The sequence below is a fragment of the Haliotis cracherodii genome, unplaced genomic scaffold, assembly GCF_022045235.1.
Source record: "Haliotis cracherodii isolate W230 unplaced genomic scaffold, xgHalCrac1.p SCAF_4, whole genome shotgun sequence".
Lineage (NCBI taxonomy): Eukaryota > Metazoa > Mollusca > Gastropoda > Lepetellida > Haliotidae > Haliotis > Haliotis cracherodii.
The window spans coordinates 12,689,365-12,716,553 of NW_027266297.1; the positions used below are offsets into that span (position 1 = coordinate 12,689,365).

General features: G+C 39.9%; 1 protein-coding gene across 4 annotated transcripts in view; it reads right to left on the reverse strand.

Annotated features, from left to right (window-relative positions):
- Positions 1 to 27,189, reverse strand: part of LOC139478873 (regulating synaptic membrane exocytosis protein 2-like) — a 115,706-nt gene that overhangs the window by 71,726 nt on the left and 16,791 nt on the right. Inside the window, exon 1 of one of the 4 annotated variants that reach the window (XR_011654334.1) lies at positions 4,644 to 4,722. The exons of the other annotated variants lie outside the window; for them this stretch is intronic. The gene's annotated coding sequence lies outside the window, so the exon portion shown is untranslated. Of the gene's footprint in view, positions 1 to 4,643; positions 4,723 to 27,189 lie in introns of those variants that run through there. 4 annotated transcript variants of the gene reach the window in all.

Genomic DNA, 27,189 nt, shown 5'->3' on the forward strand with positions numbered 1-27,189 from the left:
ATATGTTCGCTGATGCTGGGGGATTCGATGTTTGATGGATATCTTCGATACCTCGAGTTAACCGAGCTTAATGAGAGCCGTGAATTTCATTTTAAAGAAAAGTACCCATTTAATAGTTAATTTCCACTTATAATGTTGGTGAGTATGGTTTAACGCCGCTTTGAGTACCAGTATTACAGTCATATCTCCTACATTTGGAGGATGGGTCAGAAGGGATGAAAAGGCCAAAGGCACGACTATGGTACTGGTAAACCAAGAGACATTCATCAGGGCACTTTTCAAAATTGAAAACAAAAGTCATCTAAAGTTTACTGAGTAAACAATATGTGAAATGCTGGACTTTCTCATAGATAATATCAATGTAAAATTTGGGCATAGGACATTTAGGCATCCCCATGATCACTCACTGTACCTTCTTGTTCTGTTTCTTCATGCATACGAGTCAGAATTTCTTCTCGATTGGCAAAATCCAAACAAGGGAAATACTCGTATTGTCAAAAAATGTAACTGAAGCTTCAAGTATATCGATGATCTGACATCGTTCAATAATGGTTAATTGCTCCACTTGTTACCACTCTGTATAATGTTTAGATGTATGCACAGCGAATCATGGTGATAAAGCCTATCAACAACTTCCATTGTTCTAGATAACTTTTATGACGCATAGGTACACGGGTTGGTATGTGGTCTAAGAAACACACGACAAAACCCTTTTCCTGATCATAAAAAATATCTGCTGAAAGCGGAGTTCATTGTATGATTCAGACTCCGCCAGAAGCATGACTTGTGCTTATCAATCACTATCAACAAGTGGTGATTGTAGGTATTCGCGAAAAGGTGAGCGTATAGTGCCAAACACATGCAAAGGCAAGTCAATTGATACCCTGAAACAAACATCTTGTCATACTGCATTGTGGATATTGTTTTCTTTATGCATGTATTGATTAGATCTTAATTTGAAACAGATGAGTGTCATTTATTTCTAGTTCAGGTGGATAAATCAGTGGAAGGAAGTATGATATTTGACCCTTTTCGGCCAAATTCCCTTGTTTTGATTTTGCCAATCCGCGCAGATATTCTGACTTTTATGAACATCTGAATCATGTGAGATTCTGTATTATATCCAGTTTTTCTAGAAAAATGATTCATAAAAAAAACCATGCGAAACATTCCTAAATTTATTAACTAAAAGGGAGGATTGAAGTTTGACAACGTAGTCATAAGTCTGGATCATCTTGACTATAGAGAGAGTATTAATGTCAAGATAGTTGCATCTACATTTCCACTGTAGAGAACATAGAGAGAGAGAGGATTACACTCAAAGGCATCTTCATCTATATTGCCACCACATAGTACATAGAGAATATCACCCTGGAAGCATCTTCATTTAGATTGCCTCTGCAGAGTTCATAGAGAGAACATTACCCTCAAGTCATCAATATCTATATTGCCACTGCACAGTACATAAAGTTTTACACTCAAAGGCATCTTCATCTCTATTGCCACTACACTGTATATAGGGAGAATTACCTTTGAGAAAGCTTCATCTGTATTGCCAGCAAAGTGTATATTGGGCGTCTTACCGTCAAAACATCGCGATCTACATTGCCACCACAGTATGTACAGACAGTAGTACCGTCATTACATCTTCATTTACATTGCCACCAGAGTATATAAACAGTATTATCGTCGAAACATCTTCATCGATATTGTCACAATAGTGTATATAGGGAATATTACCTTCGAAACAGCTTCCTCTATATTGTCACCATAGTGTATATAGGGAGTATTACCTTCGAAACAGCTGCCTCTGTATTGTCACCATAGTGTATATAAACAGTATCATCGTCGAAACATCTTCATCGATATTGTCACAATAGTGTATATAGGGAGTATTACCTTCGAAACGGCTTCCTCTATATTGTCACCATAGTGTATATAGGGAGTATTACCTTCGAAACAGCTGCCTCTGTATTGTCACCATAGTGTATATAAACAGTATCATCGTCGAAACATCTTCATCGATATTGTCACAATAGTGTATATAGGGAGTATTACCTTCGAAACAGCTTCCTCTATATTGTCACCATAGTGTATATAGGGAGTATTACCTTCGAAACAGCTGCCTCTGTATTGTCACCATAGTGTATATAAATACTATCATCGTCGAAACATCTTCATCGATATTGTCACAATAGTGTATATAGGGAGTATTACCTTCGAAACAGCTTCCTCTATATTGTCACCATAGTGTATATAGGGAGTATTACCTTCGAAACAGCTGCCTCTGTATTGTCACCATAGTGTATATAAATACTATCATCGTCGAAACATCTTCATCGATATTGTCACAATAGTGTATATAGGGAGTATTACCTTCGAAACAGCTTCCTCTATATTGTCACCATAGTGTATATAGGGAGTATTACCTTCGAAACAGCTGCCTCTGTATTGTCACCATAGTGTATATAAACAGTATCATCGTCGAAACATCTTCATCGATATTGTCACAATAGTGTATATAGGGAGTATTACCTTCGAAACAGCTTCCTCTATATTGTCACCATAGTGTATATAGGGAGTATTACCTTCGAAACAGCTGCCTCTGTATTGTCACCATAGTGTATATAAACAGTATCATCGTCGAAACATCTTCATCGATATTGTCACAATAGTGTATATAGGGAGTATTACCTTCGAAACAGCTTCCTCTATATTGTCACCATAGTGTATATAGGGAGTATTACCTTCGAAACAGCTGCCTCTGTATTGTCACCATAGTGTATATAAATACTATCATCGTCGAAACATCTTCATCGATATTGTCACAATAGTGTATATAGGGAGTATTACCTTCGAAACAGCTTCCTCTATATTGTCACCATAGTGTATATAGGGAGTATTACCTTCGAAACAGCTGCCTCTGTATTGTCACCATAGTGTATATAAACAGTATCATCGTCGAAACATCTTCATCGATATTGTCACAATAGTGTATATAGGGAGTATTACCTTCGAAACAGCTTCCTCTATATTGTCACCATAGTGTATATAGGGAGTATTACCTTCGAAACAGCTGCCTCTGTATTGTCACCATAGTGTATATAAACAGTATTATCGTCGAAACATCTTCATCGATATTGTCACAATAGTGTATATAGGGAGTATTACCTTCGAAACAGCTTCCTCTATATTGTCACCATAGTGTATATAGGGAGTATTACCTTCGAAACAGCTTCCTCTATATTGTCACCATAGTGTATATAGGGAGTATTACCTTCGAAACATCTTCATTGATATTGTCACCATAGTGTATATAGGGAGTATTACCTTCGAAACAGCTTCCTCTATATTGTCACCATAGTGTATATAGGGAGTATTACCTTCGAAACAGCTTCCTCTATATTGTCACCATAGTGTATATAGGGAGTATTACCTTCGAAACATCTTCATTGATATTGTCACCATAGTGTATATAGGGAGTATTACCTTCGAAACAGCTTCCTCTATATTGTCACCATAGTGTATATAGGGAGTATTATCTTCGAAACAGCTGTCTCTATATTGTCACCATATAGTGCATATAGAAAGTATTGCCGTCAAAACAGCTTAATCTGTATTGTCACCATAGTGTATATAGGGAGTATTACCTTCGAAACAGCGTCATCCATAGAGAAGGAATATTGAATCCACATTTTACACACACACAGTTTTTGAAATTATTTTCTATACCAACGTCGGATATCAAAACATTAAAACTTTAAATTAATTTAAAAAAATTTAAACACACGTTGTAATCATTACATTCGGTTCCACCCCCCCCCCCCCACCCCCCCCCCCCCCCCCACCCCCCCACACACACACCACACATTCTGCAAAAAATAATACATGATGATAAAACAACATATTTTTAAAAAGAGGGATTGACAGTCCCACGTTATTTTTAACAGTAGTCTTGTCATCAGCATATTTACAAATATAAATATAACGAAAGATGCATTTCAGTTTTCAACGTTGCATTTGCATAGATAGCAAAGATAGATAGTTTTCTCCTCCTATACAACTCTTCACAAACAATCAGCTTTGCACAATGTCGCTGTGGCCTCGCACTAAACAAAGACCACCGATACATTATCTGTATAATGACACTGGAATATACAGCAGAAAAAAACGGTACAGGAGCGATGTACAGCAACATTCGTTATACCAGCAGTATATTTGCAGGGAAATGTAGGCCAAACCTTTTATTAATGATTGCTGTTCATGACTGATATTTTGTAAATGACTCCAGCAAGCTGAAGCTTTTACAAGAGGAATGTTGATGGCGTTTAAGTGTAACTATATGTTGAAACATTATATGTGGACATGAGTCACTCTCTCAGACGGAAATCTAGAATAAAATTAGACATTTGATACATAAAGGTCGTTGTAAACACCAATGACATTCATATCGAAAGGTTCCCAAATGTGAACAGAAAGTAGTAGTATTGACAAATCTCGTTTTTAAGGCCAAATACATGCATACCTTTTTTTTGTCTTAATAGATAAAAATGAACCGTGTGCAGAGAAACTGACAAAGCATTTGACATATTCAAAGCAACAGGTTAAATCAACTCAATTCTGGCTAGTAAACTAAAGCCTACCTTTCCGTCTATCCACAGTTGGTTAATGCGTTAATTCCAGTACAAACACAGTCAAACTGCGTCAATCCGTCAAAGCCATGGGAAATATGATTGGACAACGAATACCTAATTTATCCCCCAGTCGGCCACCTGGTTCCTGGTCGGCGATCATTGCCAGGAACAAATCCCTAGATTCAACAAGTCAGGTATTACTGCTCCTATGAGGCCGTGTTCAGTCCACGACCAACTGGCTCTTGTTTTAGTAATATACAGCGTGATTTACTCACATCGATTGTTGGCTTGTGTTACGAGTCTAGCTGTGGTATCGTGTTCATCATGTCCCCACACAGCACAGCACAGCACAGCACAACACAGCACAACACCATACGCTCACGGAGACAGATGCTCTTAATCCTTTGTCTCCAACGGGATTTCTTAGGGGTTATGTATGGCGAGCATTAGGCGTCGCGTTGTCAGGAGAGTAGTTATATAGTTCTAACTGAAATACTGGATTTCACGGAGTGCCATAAAATATGGTCAGTAATGTTGAGTTGCAACGAGACGAATGTACTAATTAGTTAAGAAGAAAAAAATCCGACATGTTTTTCTTTTATGAGTCGTAATGATATTTTTCTGGTATATCCGCTATTAAAACTATAGTAACCGTTACATTCGATTTAATTGCCGACATTATATATACAAAGCAGTATCACCGGATTATTTTGTTTGGATGAAACTTTAGTAAATTTTATTGATGATGAGGTTTTGAAATTACTTTCTATACCAACGTTGGATATCAAAACATTAAAACTTTAAATTATTTAAAAAAAATTTAAACACATGTTGTAATCATTACATTCGGTTCCACGGCCACACACACACACACACACACACACTTCTACTACTACTACTACTACTACAACTACTACCACCACCACCACCACAGTCTCTACCATTTCTAGTTACACTACTACTACTACTACTACTACTACTACTACTACTACTACTACCACCCCCACCATCACCACCACCAGTACTACTACTACTACTACTACTACTACTACTACTACTACTACTACTATCACCACCCTGCTACTACTACCATTACTACTCCTACCACTTCTACCACTACCACTACTATTATTGCTACTATTACTATCACTACTACTACTTTTACTGTCTACTACTGTCTACTACTGCTACTACTACTACTACTACTACTACCACCACCACCACTACTACTACCCCTACTACCACTTCCACCACTACCACTACTGCCACTACTTCTACTGCTATTACTACGACCACTCCTTCTCCTTCACCTACTACCATCACCACCACCACCCATTAATCAGCTCACAAGGCAGTTAAAACTATTTATTGAAACAATACCAGGGGTGTCTGAACACCCACCGACCACTTAACTTCTAGATCCACCAATGTATCCTAAACACATATGCACTTAAAATCAACATGACCTGACTTTATCCGTGGAGTGAGTGAGTGAGTTTGATTTTACGCCGCTTTTAGCAATATTCCAGCAATATCACGGCGGGAGACACCAGAAATGGGCTTCACACATTGTACCCATGTCGGGAATCGAACCCGGGTCTTCGGCGTGACGAGCGAACGCTTTAACCACTAGGCTACCCGACCGCCCCTTATCCGTGGAAACAATTGGAAAAGCCCAGTGAGTGACAGTGGCCATTATCGCCGCCTGACTCAGCATATATAGTAAATCGATTCAGAATGAGACAGGCAGTTTAAATAAATATGTTTGCAAAACAGCAATGTTACGCGACTTACTGTACATGGAATAGCTTTTTCAAAAACAAACATAACCAATAAATTAGGTAACTAAGACTAATGACTCGAAAAATGCATTGAAACAGAATCTACCTTTCACTTCAAGGTAATGGACAAATGTTTACATTGGCGCAGTAATGTGGATGGGGATTAGTTGTGTGGTATTGCTGGAATATCGTTGAGTAGGGTTATACAGCACAGCTGACTCGTCAAAAGTCAATAGTCTGCGAAACACACACCTGATATGATGCTGGCTTTGAAAGTTTTCGAAAGAAATCTGCATCGGGTCCGCATACTGTATATTCTTCGCCATAGATAATAGAACATAACATCATAATTAAAACCATATTGGAAGTGTAATCTTATTGTTAGAACCATAATTTGTTCTAAATATAAAGTACACACGTTTTTCGGCTTTTCGATTGGACGAGAGGCGTAAGAGGCGACTAAAGGATAGGGTGTTTAGGCTCTCTGACTTGGTTGATGCATGTCATTATATCCCAACTTATGTGGATCGATTCTCATGATATCAATCGCTGGATTGTCTGGTCCAGACTCGATTATTTACAAATCGCCGTCATATAGTTGGAATATTGTTGAGGGCAGCGTTAAACAACTATAAAAATATCTGTAAAAATGACTGAAATATTTTGTCGCCTTGTAAATTGCCCAAGTGAATTCTTTTTGTCATTTTACGCATTGATTGTAACGTATCTAGAATAAGGAGTAGTGTTTAGTTATGTAGATCCAGCTCTAGACAGTGAAGCACTATGAAATGCGATATTTTAATGAGCTTTTGGCTCGACGGACTGTGAATGTAACGCCGACAAACTTGCACAGGAGCCATGCTATTAATGAAGTCGTGGAGCCAGGCTTTTAATAAAGTCTGAGCTGACAGCTACCCACATAGACGGCATCGAACTGCTTGATATTTAGCTACTGTGTCCGCCAGACAAAACCAATATTGGTCGAGAGTTGGACAAGTCATTTGGACTTCTGAGAATGGACTTCTGGAAATCTAAAACGTCAAAACGTCTTGATTACGCAGAGAGAGAGAGAGAGAGAGAGAGAGAGAGAGAGAGAGAGAGAGAGAGAGAGAGAGAGAGAGAGAGAGAGAGAGAGAGAGAGAGAGAGAGAGGGTAGGTATGGACGGTATGCAGAAACATCATTTCATACTGTAAACAGACACACGCCTTTATAGTTTCTGTTATTAGGTGTAAGAGCTTTTCGGCATGTAATCGGCCGTAGTTTGTAGATCCACCTAGCTGGTTCAGTAAGTTTCACATTCCCAATCCCGTTTACGTGTTTACTGTAATTTCTAAAGGTTATTCGCAATTCTAAATATTCGAGGCAATAATTTAGAGACCAGTAGCAACACTACGGCAAATTAACGAAGCGGATTAAATTTCTCAACAGAATTCTCAAGTGTCAAAGCTTAGTCCTTACAACAACCCCTAAATGCCAAATGTGCAAATGGATTATGTGCCGGGGTGACTGATGGCCTAGCTGCGGGGGAAGAACATGTAATTTAAGTCATTGATTTGGTTCCACTCATGTGATGAGACATCTATACATTATTTGGGCCAGTGATGCGAAGCTGACAGCCCCAAACGAGGATAAAATCCATCACTTCTTGGTTGGACTGTATACGCTTGCGATTGACAATATTGGGACTGCAATCCATGCAATAAATGGGCTGATTGTGTTAAAAAAAGGGCCCTGGATAAGTATAAATAATGCCTCCCTCGTGCTCAGCCCTTCGAGGGCTGGCATGCAATGTCAATCTCGAGGAAGCTGACAATCGAAAAACGAGACGCTGCTTTTATACCGTTTCCGAATTGAAACGATCCCTCACACAATGAACTTTTTTCTCAGTTGTCAGAGCACTGTTAACGAAGGTTATAGAATATTGCGTTATCCTCTTCAAATATCGATATTTAGCGACAGTGGAAACAATATGAAAAACGTGTAATTATGTGTCCGGGATAAGATCTTAAAGTTATTTTGAGGAAAAGAAAACATTCTATGGCTTAAAGATTAAAGAATATTAATTTTCATTACTGTCTCTTGAGTAGCAGATCAGTGACGATTCATTGTCAGGAGTATCACCATAGGATGAATCAATGAGATGCCAACTAAGTTTCTCCCCGATCATGTCTTAGCATATAAATACCACCGAACAAATTTAATCAGGTATTATCCTGTTTATGCTAAATTTCATTCGGATAGACAGCAAACAAGAAAAACCTTCTCATTGTGACATTTAACAACGTGATTTTGCCATAGTGATTGAGTGAGTATGGTTTGACGCCGCTTTTAGCAATATTCCAGCAATATCACGGCGTAGGACAGCAGAAATGGGCTTCACACATTGTACCCATGTCGGGAATCGAACCCGGGTCTTCGGCTTGACGAGCCAACGCTTTAACCACTAGGCTACCCGACCGCCTCAACTGCCTTGTGAGCTGATTAATGGGTGGTGGTGGTGATGGTAGTAGGTGAAGGAGAAGGAGTGGTCGTAGTAATAGCAGTAGAAGTAGTGGCAGTAGTGGTAGTGGTGGAAGTGGTAGTAGGGGTAGTAGTAGTAGTGGTGGTGGTGGTAGTAGTAGTAGCACTAGTAGTAACAGTAGTAGTAGTAGCAGTAGTAGACAGTAGTAGACAGTAGAAGTAGTAGTAGTGATAGAAATAGTAGCAATAATAGTAGTAGTAGTGGTAGTGGTGGAAGTGGTAGTAGTGGTAGCAGCCCATGTGGGGAATCGATTTTACCATATCCTATAAGATAAAGTATGCTTAAAAAAATTGTTAAATACGTTGCTGCGGACAACAACCTCATACAAACCACAGGGGATGCTAAATAATCTGAACTGCAGAGCAAAAGAACGTAAACAATAGAAAATTGGATTTATCAATAATTACAAACGTTATCAACGTAACTAGGTTTAAACAGTCGTCGAAACACAGCAAACTCGACCACCATCAAATAACCATTTCTTGTTTGTTTCATTTTTAGCCACCATCAAACAAGTGGGTATACCTTTGAATTGATATTTCGTAACATTATGTTCGTTATATACAGTAAACTACGGTTATAACAAAGTCGACGGGACCACTAACTTTAGTTCGTAATAACCGTAGTTCGTTATAAGCATACATACAGCATATCTACAACAAATGGTCGGGACTAATAACTAAGTTCGTTATAAGCGTGTTCGTTATAAACGTAGTTTTCTGTACATGCAATAGCGTCATATCGTTGGACTACATGTAGATCAACTGTTGTCTCGAATTGGATTTTCGGTTCCAATTTATTCCATATGTACAGATAATTATTTATTCTCTGACCATTCTTCCCAATGGTATATTAATATGTTATAAACCTCATAAATGTAATAAGTGGTCAGAAGTAATATGATCGTCCTTGTGTTCATGAAAATACATCTTCATGTACAGTAAACGACGGTTATAGCGAACACGCTTATAACGAACTGACGGATATAACGAACTTACTTTTTTGGTCCCGACTATTTGCTGTTGTTATGCTGTATATATGCTTATAACGAACTACGGTTATAACAAACTAAAATTAGTAGTCCCTTTGAGTTCGTTATAACCGTACTTTACTATATATATATATATATATATATATATATATATATATATATACCACCAGCCTACCCCGTAACCAGACTCGCCACTTTACACACATTCCTGAAGATCTGTCTTTATTGAAGGCTTTATGGTCTTTGTCCTTAACTACAATAAAATCTGTCTGTCTTTATTGAAGACTTTATGGTCTTTGGCCTTTGCTACAGTAAAAGCTTTCTGTCTATATTGAAGACTTTATGGTCTTTGTCCTTAACTACAATAAAATCTGTCTGTCTGTATTGAAGGCTTTATGGTCTTTGGCCTTTGCTACAGTAAAATCTGTCTGTCTTTATTGAAAGATGTATGGTCTTTGGCCTTTAGTACAATAAATTCTGTCTGTCTTTATTGAAGGCTTTATGGTCTTTGGCCTTTGCTACAGTAAAAGCTGTCTGTCTTCATTGAAGACTTTATGGCCTTTGTCCTTAACTACAATAAAATCTGTCTGTCTTTATTGAAAGATGTATGGTCTTTGGCCTTTAGTACAATAAATTCTGTCTGTCTGTATTGAAGGCTTTATGGTCTTTGGCCTTTGCTACAGTCAAATCTGTCTGTCTTTATTGAAAGATGTATGGTCTTTGGCCTTTAGTACAATAAATTCTGTCTGTCTTTATTGAAGACTTTATGGTCTTTGGCCTTTGCTACAGTAAAAGCTGTCTGTCTTCATTGAAGACTTTATGGCCTTTGTCCTTAACTACAATAAAATCTGTCTGTCTTTATTGAAGGCTTTATGGTCTTTGTCCTTAACTACAATAAAATCTGTCTGTCTTTATTGAAGACTTTATGGTCTTTGGCCTTTGCTACAGTAAAATCTGTCTGTCTTTATTGAAGGCTTTATGGTCTTTGGCCTTTGCTACAGTAAAAGCTTTCTGTCTATATTGAAGACTTTATGGTCTTTGTCCTTAACTACAATAAAATCTGTCTGTCTGTATTGAAGGCTTTATGGTCTTTGGCCTTTGCTACAGTAAAATCTGTCTGTCTTTATTGAAAGATGTATGGTCTTTGGCCTTTAGTACAATAAATTCTGTCTGTCTGTATTGAAGGCTTTATGGTCTTTGGCCTTTGCTACAGTAAAATCTGTCTGTCTTTATTGAAAGATGTATGGTCTTTGGCCTTTAGTACAATAAATTCTGTCTGTCTGTATTGAAGGCTTTATGGTCTTTGGCCTTTGCTACAGTAAAATCTGTCTGTCTTTATTGAAGGCTTTATGGTCTTTGTCCTTAACTACAATAAAATCTGTCTGTCTTTATTGAAGGCTTTATGGTCTTTGGCCTTTGCTACAGTAAAATCTGTCTGTCTTTATTGAAGGCTTTATGGTCTTTGTCCTTAACTACAATAAAATCTGTCTGTCTTTATTGAAGGCTTTATGGTCTTTGGCCTTTGCTACAGTAAAAGCTGACTGTCTTTATTGAAAGATGTATGGTCTTTGGCCTTTAGTACAATAAATTCTGTCTGTCTGTATTGAAGGCTTTATGGTCTTTGGCCTTTGCTACAGTAAAATCTGTCTGTCTTTTATTGAAGACTTAATGGTCTTTGGCCTTTGCTACAATAAAATCTGTCTGTCTTTATTGAAGGCTTTATGGTCTTTGGCCTTTAATACCATAAAATCTGACTGTCTATCTATACCTGCGCTGGCACAACCTCCATGACAGGCCAGTCAGTAACCTCAAATAGCAACTCTAATAAACAAAATTAAATAAACGGAGATACAACGGCGACTACCGAAAAACGATATGTACGTGAGCTACAGAATTATCCACAGATCAATGTGTAAGACATCAACCACGCCAAGAACCCATAACTGGCTATTTTCAGACGTTGCCTGATCTGTTTTCTACGGAATCATAAAAGAGACATTGTCGCAAAATCGTTTTTACAAAACCAAGCAAAAAGTTTCATAATTAACGACAATGCGACGTCAGACATTTCGGCCATTTGATGCATTGTCGGGCTTTGAATAATATTTGGCATTTTACCAAAAGGCGACAATGCGACAATGTCCTTCCTAGGATTCTAGGGGTGATCGGGGAGCCTAATGGTTAAAGCGTTAACCCGTCACGCCGAAGACCCGGGTTCGATTCCCGACATGGGTACAATGTGTAAAGCCCATTTCTGGTGTCCCCTGCCGTGATATTGCTGGAATATTGCTAAAAGCGGCGTAAAACCATACTCACTCACACACTCCTAGGATTCCATAATTTTCGGAAATTATTTGGTGCATGTTGCGATACATCACCACCTTTCATTAGCTATAGACACGGCGTCCATATAATGTGATGTATTTTTGGCCCATGAAACGAACGTGTTATGTAATTGTTATGGGTTATTAACAACACCAAGCTTGGTTGTCTGGACATGGGTGTTATTTTTAATGTTGGTTATAGGATATGAGGGTTAATTTGATCATGATAATTATATCCTGAGTCGTGTGGTACCATTGTAGTTGAGACAAAGGCCGTGCGGTTGATTAAGAAAGAAAACAACAATATCAGTGTTAATTCACCCTGTGTTAACGTATCAGCCAGTGAAAAGGATCTTGTGTTGGTCCAGCAGCTACTGTGTATGTTGCCAATGACTTAGCTCTTGCGTTGGTACTTACTTACTTACTTTGGAGATTTAACGTGCGCTTTCCGACTGATGCGTATTTCGCACACGGGCCCGGCCAGGCCATTTTTATATGTGTTTCCGAAAGGGGCGAAGGTGGCCTGTGGAACCCTAAGAGTGGGCTTTAGGGGTTGCTTATATATAATTTGGGAATTTTGAGATTTGGAATAGATGCCGATGGGGTTGGGGAGGAGAACTAAGGGAGCTGGGTATGGTGGATGTTTGTTTATTTATGTGATTTTGATTTGGTAGGTTATTATGTTTTTAGATGCGTTTTATTAGTTCCGTTTTGATTAAGAATACGCCCAAGGCCTTGAAGTTTTCTAGTTTATTTTGTGGGTTTAGTATTGCTTCTAGAGTGAGAGCCTTGTTTAGATTGAGGGTGGTTTGTAATGCGGTTCGATGTGTTAGGTAGTGTGTGCAGTGGATGAGTGCGTGTTCTGGGGTTTCTAGTTGTTTGCAGTGTGGGCAGTTACCTGTAGTGTGTTTTTTTAAATTTTTTAGGTGGTTATTTAGGTTGGTGTGTCCTGTTTGGAGTTTAGTGATTACTCTGTCGATTTTTTTTGATGGATGGAGAATTTTTTGTTTGGTTAGTGGTTTGCTGAGCACTCTTTTGATTTGGTTATTTGAGTTTAGATATAGGTTATGCCATTTTTTGGTGATTTTTTGTTTGTTTACACTTTTAATTTCTGATTTTGAGATGGGTAAGTTTAAGCTTATTTCTGGGATTTTGAGGGATAGTTTAGCTGCTTTATCGGCGTTTTCATTACCGTATATTCCTACATTGCCGGTATCCACAAGAAGGTTATTTGTTTGCCTGCCTTAGTTAGGTCGTTGGAGCTTTTAAGTATTTGATTTATTAATTTAGGTCGGTTTTTGGTATTTTTGTTTTGGAGGGCTTGTAGTCCACTTAGGGAGTCAGTAAGTATTAGGATTTTTTGGTGGTTTTTGGATTCTTGATTGTGGAGGGCTGAGGCCATGCCCATTAGTTCTGCCGTGAATATTGATTGGTTATTTGGGAGTCGGAAGGATTGTGTGGTTTTAGTTGGTTGGGGGAAGTAGCCAGTATTTATCGCAATGTTGATGGAGTAGCTGGTGTAGTTATTGCAAGAGAAAGGGACCTTGTGTTGGTTCAGTAGCTGGTGTGTTTATTGTCAGTGAAAGGGACCTTGTGTTGGTGAAGATAGGGAGTGTGTTTACTACAAGTGAACGGACCTCGTGATGGTATTGTAGCTAGTGTGTTTATTGACAGAGAAAGGGACCTTGAGTTGGTTCAGTAGCTAGTGTGTTTAGTGTCAGTGAAAGGAACCTTGAGTTTTCACACTGGCTAGTGTGTTTAGTGTCAGTGAAAGGGTCCTTGAGTTGTTACAGTGGCTAGTGTGTTTAGTGTCAGTGAAAGGGTCCTTGAGTTGTTACAGTGGCTAGTATGTTTAGTGTCAGTGAAAGGGACCTTGAGTTGTTACAGTGGCTAGTGTGTTTAGTGTCAGTGAATGGGACCTTGAGTTGTTACAGTGGCTAGTGTGTTTAGTGTCAGTGAAAGGGTCCTTGAGTTGTTACAGTGGCTAGTGTGTTTAGTGTCAGTAAAACGGACCTTGAGTTGATCCAGTAGCTAGTGTGTTTAGTGTCAGTGAAAGGGTCCTTGAGTTGTTACAGTGGCTAGTGTGTTTAGTGTCAGTAAAACGGACCTTGAGTTGATCCAGTAGCTAGTGTGTTTAGTGTCAGTGAAAGGAACCTTGAGTTGTTACAGTGGCTAGTGTGTTTAGTGTCAGTGAAAGGGACCTTGAGTTGTTACAGTGGCTAGTGTGTTTAGTGTCAGTGAAAGGGTCCTTGAGTTGTTACAGTGGCTAGTGTGTTTAGTGTCAGTAAAACGGACCTTGAGTTGATCCAGTAGCTAGTGTGTTTAGTGTCAGTGAAAGGGACCTTGAGTTGTTACAGTGGCTAGTGTGTTTAGTGTCAGTGAAAGGGACCTTGAGCTGTTACAGTGGCTAGTGTGTTTAGTGTCAGTGAAAGGGACCTTGAGTTGTTACAGTGGCTAGTGTGTTTACTACAAGTGAATGGACCTCGTGTTGGTATTGTAGCTAGTGTGTTCATTGCCAGTGATAAGGACTTTGTGTCGGTGTCGTAGCTTGTGTGTTTATTGACAGAGAAAGGGACCTTAAGTTTATGCAATAGCAAATGATAGGGAACCAATGATTGTGTTGAACGAATAGATAGAGTGTGTATTGCAAGTGAAAGGGACCTTGTCTTGGCAAAGCAGCTAGTGTGTTCATTGCCAGTGATAAGGACTTTGTGTCGGTTTAGTAGCTTGTGTGTTTACTGCAAGTGAAAGGGACTTTGTGTCGGTGCAGTAGCTTGTATGTTTATTGCCAGTGAAAGGGATTTGTGTTGGCCTTGTACCGAAATTGTTTATTGCAAGTGACAGGGGCCTTGTCCCTTCCACTTGCTGAACTGTTTCTTACGAACAACAGGCACTTGTCCGATCGTGCGCCACTCATAAGGACTTTGCAATCTATCAGAATCATAACCCCACATAATGTCCTTCTTTCTTTCAGTCATGTTTGACTCAAACTAATGAAACTTCTATCGACAATAAAGGTACTGGATACCAGACTAGCTTCCTATAACAATCAATATACGATATGTGAACTCTGTCTGTTAATATCCCTTTGATATTAACAGTGGCGTATGCATCTGTCTGATGTACCATTTGCCCTACGAATATCGATGAAATGTACGACTGATTTAATTTAGGACTGATGCACAATGCGTTTTGACAAGGACCATCCTCTTCTCTGTGCAAGGGAAATTCAATACCCATCTTATGCCTCAACCATTGATCGTGCTCAGATGGTTTGGATGGGATAATGAAACAGGGCTGGATTTACCTGCCCTAAATGTCAGTTAGTGTTATTGTGCTATTTCACCCTTAACGTCTGGTTTTGACGATGTATATGAATCAGGTAGTTATTGCTCAAGTCTTTCACAGAGCCAGTGTCTAAATTACACAAATGGCCCTAATTACAACGTTTCGACCTTGACATAACCACCAAGCCAAGAAGCATAGTTTCTCGTTAAGAAGGACTCTGCTGAGGTAAAGTGGCAGTCCTAGAACATTTGTCGTTCAAAACTCCACGTCGCTTGTCCATAATGTCCAACAGTCTCGATTGAGGAGTTTAGTGAGAAATTTACAGTGTATAACGAAACATTTTCAAGAGAATAACAAACAGCCTGAAGAGATATTAACTCCATAAATGACCATCTGTCATTATCTTGATTTGTCAATGTTGAACTAACGTAAAAAATAAATCACTAGTTTGTGTATTGGCGAGGAAGTCACTCTTGTGTGACAATAGTTCCGTCAAAGTGTTATTTTCACAGCAGCGAAATATCAAGTGTTATGTTCACTGCAGTGAAATATCAATTGCTATCTTCACTGCAATGAAAATATCACTTTTTTCACCTTCGGAAATCTCAGTCTTTCACACTTAAATATATAATAAATTCCCTCGCTCAGATATAACATAGGTGACAGAAAAACATTTTCACCATAGCAACATGTTGTCATATCAACGTATTGCCACAAATGATAAAGATGACGTCATAGGCGTTTTATGTGACGTCATTCCAATACACTGACTGGGGTGATGCTCGGGAGACCAACATTTTGTCTATATTTTCCATGAAATGTACTTCATATTCAATAATCTACTAGGGAAAAACGTTGATGGTGCCTCGCCAAGGCTCTGGATTTACAACATTATTTCTAAACTGACTTATCTATGACTTTATTTATGGAGGTATAAACGTGCAAACCGGTGTGCAAACTGTGTAAATCGGCGTAGCTGATTTACGCAAAGTGTAATTCTCATGAATAACTACGCCAAAAATGACATCTTCACAGATTACTTATTTAGCCATTAACACAAAAACTGTACACAATAGTATGAAATTGGCGACATCATTCAGCGACAATAAGCCTCGCTCCTATCATTATTAGCCAATCAGGAAACAGTACTCCGTTAGTGGACCTAAACTGACGGCCAAAAGAAACTTTACCACTTTTAAAATGATTTAAAAAAAGAATTGTCAAAATCTAAAACACAATTACAAACCAAATGAATGCAAAACACATAGTCCAAACACAACAATGCTTTATGCAGAAAGTGACACACGTCCACGGCACGTGTTTTGTAGAAACCGAAACAACTTGTGCAATAAGGGTATATAAATGATGCGGACAGCATGTCAGACACTCACACTTATAAAAAAGGCACCACAGAAATACCATGACTGACACCCGCGAGCAGTCCCTGGGTATGATACAGAAGATGGGAGCCACCCATGCCCACATTTCTAGAACTTTTGGTTGCTCCAGTGTTGCTATAACTAACCTGATGCAACGTGACAAAGAGACCGGGCAGACATCAGGCATGCCAAGAACCGGCAGACCTGGGGTAACTACACCCAATGAAGACCGATACTTGCGTACTTTGCGTCTCCGGAATCAATTCCTGACAGTGACATCATCAGCGACGAATGGCATATGGTAAGTCGACAGACAGCGTCGGGGCTCACGAAATTCGGGCTCACATACTTTGCAGAGTACAGTTATTAAAAGCGCAACATTGTCGTCAGAGATTTAGATGGACCTGAACTGTACGTCGTTGGCAGCGACGTGACTGGCAGAGGTTCGTCTTCACTGATGCAAGCCGGTTCTGTCTGTTCAGAGCTTATGGAAGACAGTGTGTTTACCGCCAAAGGGGAGAGCGAACGGCGGCATGTTGCGTTCAGGAGGTCGTTCCGAAAAGTGGAGAGGGTGTTAAGGTGTGGGGAGAAATATGTGGGCAGGAGAGAACACCAGGTTCATCGTCAACGGAAATATGACAGTTCAGCATTACATGGATGACATTCTTCGTCCGACTGTCCTACCATTTCTACAACAGCTGCCACGTGGTTTCCTTTATCAGCATGGCAACGCCAGACCCAATACAGCCCGTATCGTATAGAACGTCATTGCAGCCAACAACGTCAGCGTGTGGCCATGGCCTGCACGCTCCCCAGACATGTCCGCCCATGGATGTGATGGGATGGGATGGATCGTCGTCATCGACAGCGACCACATCCCCCAGCCAACCGACAAGAACTGACCCATGTCCTCCACGTGACGTCATCATACACGCTATTAATGTGACGTGTCGAGATAATTCAAGAAAAAATGTTACGTTACCCAACCCACCACCATCTCTAAGTTCGTAAGTTCATTTTTCACATGCACAGTAATGTTAATTGCCCCTGGCCAATGGCGATGAGGTAGTCAGATGGTTAAAGCGTTCGATCGTCCTCGATTCTCCACATGTTTGAAGCCAAATTTTTTGGTGTCCCTCGCCGTGATAGTGCTGTAATATTGCCAAACGGCGTGAAACCATACCCAGGGATCGAAACCTAGTTGCAGCACTCCGCTATATCCCCTCTTCCCGCGGTGACTGAACGTGGGTGGTAGAGGGATGTTTTACAGTGAATAAATGTTTTATTGAATTAGACAGCTGTCTCGCCTTCAGTTAAATTGAATTCCCGGGCGTTGGACGTTACGTAATCAGTGACACTTGCAACTACGAAAACACAAGTTTATCGACATTTTCAATATAATGCCGTGATAGAATAAAACCGGGTAAACAGAACTGAAACGCCTACAACCAACCGACCGACTGTGTTGTTTTTGTAAAAGTTAAAAAGTTGAATCTTGGGCGAAAAGAGAATGTACTCGAGTGACTTTCTTTACATTTTGTGAATGAGAAAAAGGGTATGTTACAAAAATAGCGCTGAATCACCCATATTAGAACAGAAGATTAACCATTTTCCTTTCTTTAAGCCATGCGACACAAACTCTCATTCAACTACCAATGCGGAGTGGATGCCTTCATCAGATAAAAAGTAAAAGGTTTAACAGACTTTATCCCTTTGAGAACCGAACAGCGAACACAGCGACCACTGGACTGACCAAGGTCCCCTGTTTCACTTGACGAGCATGCCGTCTTAGCATTGTGTGTGTCCTCCCGTAGCCCCTTCACTGTCATAACCCCATCAGGTTTTTTTCATAGAGGATTTGTGTAGGGGTTGGGAGGTGTGTGTGTGGGCTAAGTTATCACATTACATGACTACTTCTCCTCATCTCGTCAACTAGTCCAGACATGAAAAAAACCCAGATACTGAACATACATAACAGTGAATCGTATTTAGTGGTTGGGAGCAAACTTTTAACATGAAGCCTACGTCACAGCCATGTCCATTTCACATGAATGGTTATCTGAGTGAGAACAGATATCACCGTGACAGCTGTCATTAGCTGGGCGCGGACTGATTTCATGTTCAATAAATCTTGACTATCTGCTGATATGATAAAAAATATGCTGACGCAGGAGGACTTAAAAATGTGGTATTTCAAAAATTAATGTTTATCAAGCATAATTAATTCAATGAATATTTCTGGCTTTGCCATATATAGCACTGGCTGAAATATGTTTACAATACAGTTCCATGTGAAATCGATGTAGATATATATAGCTACGCGATAAAGAGCAATGCAGAACGAAGCGTGGTTTATGCCACGAGAAAACAGTGTTCTTTCATGACGTTATTCTTGTAAATTCGAATATGCGCTCGCAACTTGATGACGTCATGTATTGGACTACGTTATTTTTGAAAGGGCATTGTCTCGCAAGTTGTTTCCTGTAGATGTAGCTGGGTAGTCGCCGAATGATCGCACCCAAAAAGGGAGTGATATGACAATAGGTATTGGGAGAAGAGGTACATGTAATCGACTCGAGGATTGTGAGAATGTGCGGGAAATTAGATTAAATGGACTTGTCCGAAAATTTGTGAGGTCGGATTCTATTGAGGGAGTCATCGTTATTTAAATATGGGTTAATATTTTTAAAGTTTGTACGTTTTATCAACATCTTTAGAGAAGCTGTTCATAATGTTGATATCCCATATAAGAAATAAACGACGTGTCGTCGTTTATCGTGCAATAAAACACTGCAAGGAGAATAAACCACTCGGAGCTGTTGACTACACCTAACACCATTTAAGGGTCACGGTGTTGATTGCGGGTCCTGAACCCGCTTTGATAATGTCCGCTATTAGGTGTGAATATAAAATCCACACTACAGCTGTCAATCAGTCTGTTTAATAGAAAAACCTCGAACGCTTTTTTATCTCAGTTCGGAACTCGAACTTTGGAAATTCGATACATGTTCGATGGTCCCAACGACTTCTAAATCTACTATATTGAACTTTTTACACATACGCAGAGCAATTATAATATGTTTGTCATAGAACTTCTTTATTCGTAATATCCATGCAAAATGCGTAACAAGTAGCATCTTTTACATGAGAGAGTATTATGTGTGAATTCGTTTTATTCGAGTCTCGCTTTAAGTGTATATTACTTTATTAACACAGAAAATAATAACAATAATCCAGCCAATACAATTTTTAGCCTGACAGTGTCGGATCTAGAATTTTGGAAAAAGGTAGGTGCATGCATTTGCGTGTGCGTGCGCGTGCGTGCGTGCGCGTGCGTGCGTGCGCGTGTGTCTGTGTGCGTGTGCGTGTGCGTGTGCGTGTGCGTTTTTGCACAAAATTCCCAATGCGCAGTTAAGTGTAAGGTCTCTGAAAAGGATCCGCCTCTGCCGATCTTGTACTTTAAAATATCACTACGCACCGTCAGGCAACAATAAAATGCGTTCACAACTACCTAGTGTTAACACAATAGAAAAAATATTCTATACTTTGTATCTAACACATCTACATGTACATTAGATATACAATGTCATTTTGCCAGCTGTTAGAAATGTACAATACCGCATAGTGTTTCACTGACATACACATGACTTTGACTGAGAGGAATTGATATTGACATGCATGGTGCATCGTTCGATATTCGCTTATACACGATGTATCTCGGACGTGAGACGGCATAGGTGGGCCGTATTACCTATACCAACCAGGCAGTGAGTTGCAAAGTATGGTACGGATTTAGGAGGATATTCGTGATCCGACAAATAGGACATTTGTAAATATATGAATGCCTGGCCACGCGATTTGACTTTAACACAGATCTGCAACAGATATTCCACCCCCAACCCCTACAGAATGGCAACGGAAAGTGGGGATTTCAAAATTATATTTTTAAGGAATTGATGATTGTACTGGGATTTGTTATCAAATCAATAAAGAACGTAACACATTTTGATCGTTTTGACAGCTTGGGTTGTACACTACCCAGGGAGCTGAGATTGCAATTGCACACTGATCCCTTGACCGGGGTAAAAACATGTCCTGCCCTTTGATCACGTGTGTGATGAGTCTGATGTAATGATGATGAAGATGACGACGACGGTGATGATGATGATGGGGATGACGACGACGATAATAATAATAATTTATTAACTTTAGTATTAGTATAAAAAATATTTTAGTAAAGGTTATTATTTCTAACGTCAGACTATTATACAGTAATACAGAGTGTAATTATTAAATCATGCAAGTAGTTAGACAGTCAAACATTCTCATTATAAAGCGTTTGTATGCCTATGTTTTCTGTTGTTCGATAGAAGAACTTTGTTTCTAATGACAGAACACATTCACTGTCAATGACAATCTGAATGATGAAGTCTCTGACATTAACCATACAGATCATGCATTTTAAAGAGATAAATATGATACATCGATTGATGTATCAAATCAAACACAGAGAACATACGATCTAACAGTGTCTTTGGGACGAGGTATATCTAAACTAGTTTGTTCTCTATATAGTACACCTAACCCTGACCCTGTCCGCTATCAGGTGTGAATATAAAATCCACACTCAATCAGTCTGTTTAACCGAGAAACCTCGAACGCTTTTTTATCTCAATTCGGAAATCGAACTTTGGAAATTCGATGCATGTTCGATGGTCCCAACGACTTCTAATTCTACTATATTGAACTTTTTACACATACGCAGAGCAAATATAATAAGATTGTAATAGAAGTTCTTTATTCGTAATTTCCATGCAAAATGCGTAACAAGTAGCATCTTTTGTATGAGAGAGTATTATGTGTGAATTCGTTTTATTCGAGTCTCGCTTTAAGTGTATATTACTTTATTAACACAGAAAAAATAACAATAATCCAGCCAATACAAAAATTTTGCCTGACAGAGTCGGATCTAGAATTTTGGAAAAAGGTAGGTGCGCGCGTTTGCGTGTGCGTGTGCGTGTGCGTGTGTGCGTGCATGCGTGCGTGCGTGCTGAGATCAGGTATATTTAAACTAGCTTGTTCTCTATATAGTACACCTACCCCTGACCTGACCTGACCTGACCTGACCTGACCTGACCTGACCTGACCTGACCTGACCTGACCTGACCTGACCTGACCTGATTTATCGTTTATTGTACATTTTGTTTTAGCTTTGACTTATCACTACCCCAGCACGTGATGGAGCCCCCCAAAAAGAATACATCAAGCAAAAACTCGACGTCAAATACGTGGAAAGACGTATAGTGTTCGCTATGTGTGAGACAAGGGGATGGTAACCCGATTCCACCTAACCTTGCGTCATAATTATAATATATGTACATGTACATTTATTTCAGAATAAACGACTCGTAGTCGTTTGTCGTACCATATAACACTGCAGGGACAATAAACCAGCCCAGTGTGGTTTACTCTCCCTGCAGTGTTTTGTTGTACGATAAACAACGACCACAAGTCGTTTGTTTCTTATATGAAATATCAACATTACGTACAGACTCCGTGGTCTAGTGGTAGAGCGAAAGGTCCGGGGTTCGTGTCCCGGCCGCGTTATACTAAAAGATGTTAAAAGATGGTACTTGTTGTTACCCTGCCTGGCGCTAGGCATTAAGGCATAAAACAAGGACTGGTCGGCTCGGAGTCAGCATACTGTGTCTGAGTGGGGGTATCCATGTTATGCTGCGGCATGATATCTCAGTGAGCTAGCACTATAAATCGGCATCAGTCCGGACTAGTACAAGCAGCAACAAACACACACACACACACGTGAATGCACGTCGCTGTATAAATGCAATATTCTTGGACGCGACGTTAAATCCCATTTCACCTCAGTCACCTACAGCCTCGCTGTGGATGTAAGTTAAAGTACACGCTTAAAAATAACCTTTACCCGTTTTTAAATAATGCATAGTCCAATTTGTGAACAGGGGGGTTACATTAGGTATTTCCCCGCATATTCTCACAATTTTCACGTCGATTATATGTACCTTTTCTCCCAATACCGATTTTCATATCTCTCTCACTTTTGGAGGGTGATCGTTCGGCCATTGTGTGTATCTGCGCTATCCAGCTACATCTATGGGGATCACCTCACTAGCCACTTCCTTCTAAAAAATAACTTCGTTCTATTTTTACAACGTCATCAAGCTGCGAGCGCATGTTCGAATCTCCAGAAATGACGCTCTCTTACATTTATATCAATAGTGACGTCATCCCATTGTTTTTACGGGGCCTTCATTTTGTTGAAAACTTGTGTGTTTGAATAAACACGAAAGGCTAGACCGAGCCCGGTCTAGTCAACCCAGAAACTCTCGTGCCAAACTTCAACCGGCTCTTCGCGGCGCCGACTGGTTCGATTTGTCATCTTCGTAGGCACAATATCCGTAGCCACCAAGGGGCGAACATCAAGAAAACAAATATTGAGAGAATCAAGCGGACGTTGTTACATATGTATTGCTAAGCTCCAACATCACTCGTGTTGCCTTGGTTACCAAATGATTAATAGATCTAATTTACTACAAATGTCAAAGTTTGATACCATTTCCAGAGCTCAGGTGTTTTTTCAAACGCAATTTCTTGGTTCAGTCCACCAGTCCTATTCCTCAAATGTCAAACCTCGCTGTGGGAATAGTTCGTGCAATAAACAATGTATCCCTACGTATATTTAAGAAATGAAGTTTGCTCTACCTCCGTGTAGTGTAATAAAGGGCTTTGGCGTTATAATAGTTCAGGGCAAAACTACACTTTATTACTATACTATAAGATAGCTACGCGATAAATCGCAAAGAACAATGAAGAACGATGAGAATATGTGGGAACGACCTAATTTACGCCCCCCCCCCGTGAGTTGTTCCCCATAGACTTGTCCGACATTTCTGAGGTCTATTCAGGGAGTCATATCATATTTACGTTTTGAACATAATACAACACAACTAAAATGGGTAATTTGTTATTTAAATACGTAATATTTCATTATCCATTCATTGTGTGGTTCTCCATGATCCAATGCAGCAATAAGTAGGATTTTTAAATTAAAGGTTTTATGCAAATTTGCTTCAAATTAATCAGGTGACGCGAAACATTCCACAGGCACATTGTAGGGCCGAGCTAAGAAATGGAAACAAAGCCAGCCTAAAATCGGTGTCGCTGGTTATTGTGAATTGAGGCGTTTTCTTGTCGTGCAAGTTGCAACTGTGTTTCCAACACTAATGTTAGCAGACTTCAGCAACAGCAAGCCTTGAAATAGCGTGCCTATAGAGTCGGTTGCGCTACATGATACTGTAACCGACGTTAAACGACGGCCTGGGGCGTGTTATGGCGCCATCGTGGGACTAACATGGCGGAGGAAAAGCAATATACCGGCTGCGGTATGTTGCTAAATGCCGTACGCTGAGCAACAGGTGTACCATGTGGTTATGAAACTTTTCAAGGATTGCTCATTCCTTTGGGGAAGACTGCAGCTGACCCACTCCTTTGTCCAGAGACAGGCATAATTCGGAGGCACCAGTGCTCGCCTAAGACAATTTTGTGACTGCCGTGGCATGGACACAGTGGTTTGTACATGTTTGTAATAAGCCTGACATCATCTTGGTGTATTTCTTCCAAAGTAATGATATTCAAATATTAGACAGGTTTAAAGAAACCATTTCACAGAACAATGATGTAGATGCGACATCTTACTTGACAGTAATGAAAGAACGATGTTACCAAGGAAACGTTGCATCACGGGATAGGTAATTTGAACAGTGCCATGACGTCAGTCCATTATGACGTACCTCAAAAAGTGTACTTTATCGCAGGATAAAGTACAGGCGGGACCTTTGATCTTTTGGCAAAGCGTCTTAAAATCAATAATGAACTTGACGTACCCGGTGCTCAAACACCAAGACTAGAACTAGATATTTGTTTGTTTTTTTGTTTAACGCCGCACTCCAGCAATATTTCAGCTATATGACGTCGGTCTTTTAATATGCGAGTCTGAATCAGACAATCCAGTGATTGACATGAGTATCAATCTGCGCAATTTGGATATGATGGCATGCATCAACCATCGCCGCCGGGCCCGGTGACGCGCAATGTAGCTTGTCTGACAACCCAAACCTAACTGACTCTCTTCTAACGACAAACAATATAATATCGTTGAACTATTCTTACCGGGGGTCATCATGGGGAAATTAAATTTAGGGTTCCCTAATGCATGTATGTAAAAGTATAGTTAAATTTAATGTTTGTCTCAATTAAACTCTCAGAGGGAAGAAGTTAAGGACGTAGTTTGACGAGGGCCTACTAGAACAGTCCGATGTAAGGAAACTATTACGAATGTGATCAGAAGTGCTCATTTGACCGAGAACTACATTTACTCTTTGTTCATTTCATACATTTCACCATTAACTGTGTATATAATGTTGATGTTGACATTTAAAATTTTAACCAAATTTGAACATGATGAATTTCATAACAGTCATTTGAACATGATGGATTTCTTGACATGTTTCCAAAATGTCCTCAACTTGATTTGTTTGTTTGTTGATTAACGCCCCATTCAGCAATTTTCCAGCTATATGACGGCGGTCTGTAAACATTCGGGTCTGGACCAGACAATCCAATGATTGACATCATGAGAATCGGTCTACACAACTGAAATGCGATTACATTCCTCCAACAAGTCAGCGATCCCGTTAGTCGGCTCTTATGACAAGCATGGGTAGCTGGAGATCAGTTCTAGTCCGGATCTACGAGCGGTCCCTAACTTGGGACTCGGTCAAATGTACTTTCCCAAATAATATCCCTTATCCAACTTCGTGTTTTACGTCATACTCCATTAAGCAGCATGTCAAATGTCACAACACCCCACGACCTTTTCAAACTTACAAATATAATTAATTTTCATGTTAGTTCAGAATACAATCCCGAAGTGTAGATTACGCTCTTACAGCTCAGGGTGAGTTCTGGCTGACGAGCATTTGTCATTCAGACACTGTTGGTACTGCTCGATCGGTTTACAAACGTCAAAGTTTTCAACCAAATTGTATCGGATTCAAAAGAGGACAAGGTGTAGTCAATTATACATGTAAAACGTCAACGGTTATAGGTTCATTAAATGGAAATGTCAAACAAAAAGGTGCATATATTTTGACGCATTTGTCGTAGATTAAATCCTTTGTATACTAAGCCTGAGCACGAGTTGTATTCCTGGGAGACAGGTAATCGATTTTGTAAAGATTAACCTGGCGAGATGAGGATTTTGCTACATCATGGAGTGCCACGGGGATCTGTTCTGGGTCCGGTACTCTTTGTGTTAAATTTACAGGCCCTGATGCAAATATCAACAAAGATCACAGGATCTCCGACCATGCTTACTTTCGGTGATGACACTCCTCAAGATATTCAACCTGTCCAGCATCGGCGAATCCCTGTCAGATCACGGATTGTACTGAACACATTAACGCATGGATGTCAGAAGCATGCTTAAACTCAACGACAGTAAGTCGGAGGCAGGCTTGGTTGGAACTAAATATCAGCTTGGGAATTATAGCAGTCACAGATACCAGTATCAAAATATCTGCCGGTGTCATCTCTATTGATGCCGACTTACCAATGTCAAACATGCTACTTCCGTGCTATCGGTGACATCCGGCAGTATAGTACTACCAAAGTCACACGTGCACTTGTCAGAGTTCTCGTACTGAGTGAGTGAGTGAGTGAGTGAGTTGGGTTTAACGCCGCTTTTAACAGTATTCCAGTAATATCACGGCGTGTCAGCTTAATGTGGGAGGAAAGCCCGAAGTGATGCAGGTCTAAGACGTTTACCACTTCGGTGAAACCCACGAACACGGGTATGGTGCTGACAAACATAGAAACATATTCGAACCCACAATCATAGGTTTCTGGCGTGCCCAAGGGACGCAACTCTGCACAGCGAATCGCGGCACCTTAGACGACTGGGCCACCCGTGCCCCCGAGTTCTCGTAACATCTAGAATCGATTATTGCAACAGTATCCTATATACCTCATTCTGGGCTCATTGTCAAGCTACAGAAAGTACAGAAGACGGCTGCAAGCATCATTAGTTGATCATCAAGTCAGGAGCCTATAACATATGTGCTCAAAGACCTCCACTGACAGCCTCAAGGGTCCGGACTGACGTCAAGATTCTTTGTCTGACATGTAAATATCTTCATGTCTGAACATAGCCATCCCTATGTGTAAACAGGTG